Here is a 1128-nt window from a genome sequence, read left to right on the forward strand (position 1 = left end):
TTGCCACATTTGCCTAACACCGATATCCTAGTTGATATAATATTTCTCTTTAAATAAAATTTCCTTTTTTCTTATACAGATTTACTTATAAAGGAAATTTTAAATCACTACTATAAATGGAAAGGCAGTATTACCTGCCATGAGTCGAAGATAACCATAGAAATAAATAGAATGGTAAAAAAAAACCAATGTTATCACATGCTGGATAGTTAGCCACTGTTAGTCTACTGGAGTTCTGAGCCTGTGGCCTCCTCTCTATTACATAAAAAGAGTTATTAGAAAAAGGTAGAATTGGGAAGATCTACATTTTCCTTGACTCTGCTGACTGGTTTCAAAGAGAATTGAAAAGGAAGCAACTTTCTCCCTGTGCGATACAGAGTTAGTACTGTCGTGTCGGTATGCCACATAAAAACGTCCACAAACCACTGGTGGCACGTGGCCCATGCTTTGGGAAACAAAGGTATTTCCTAGATAATAAATGGAAGCCAAAAGCATACAGTCTTAATTATCGAATGAAGGCTAGTCTTTGCCATGGCAGTGAATATGTTCCTCACTTTTTGGAAATAAAGTAGATATTTGACAAATTAAGCATTTTTCTTACAAACATTCTTATAGACAAAAATCTCAGAGATGCTTTATCTGGATCAGGACTTGGCTCGGGTGGACCTTGAGACTAAGCTGACTGGCAGGGAGGGCAGCCTCAGGGACCATACCACCACAGAGCCAGGCTGAGCGCGGCTAATGTCACAGAATCTGGGGTGGCTGGGATGGTAGGTGACCAGTCACAGAGGTCCAGTGGAGCCTGACAGCAGCCACAGGAGCCTTGTTAACTAGCGTTCAGTAGACAGAAGCTCTTGCAACTGCTGATGGTATGTCACCATTTTAAATACAGTTGCCAGCTTAACATTGGCATCTGCAGAGTCAAGCTGTTGGCCGCAGGAACTGGGAATCAGGACACAATCCTCAACCTGGGGAGTGTTCGCAAGAGGCCGGGAAGACCTGGCCCCCAGAGGAAATGGTTTATTAGGCTGTTATTCAGACAGATACTGAGGCATTAGGGGAACGAAGGGAAAGATCCAGTCACTGAATCTGTATGAGGGCTCCACTCCAGGAATGAGGCAAAGGTCC

Source organism: Propithecus coquereli, unplaced genomic scaffold, assembly GCF_000956105.1.
Source record: "Propithecus coquereli isolate 6110/MARCELLA unplaced genomic scaffold, Pcoq_1.0 Scaffold220, whole genome shotgun sequence".
NCBI classification, from domain to species: Eukaryota; Metazoa; Chordata; class Mammalia; order Primates; family Indriidae; genus Propithecus; species Propithecus coquereli.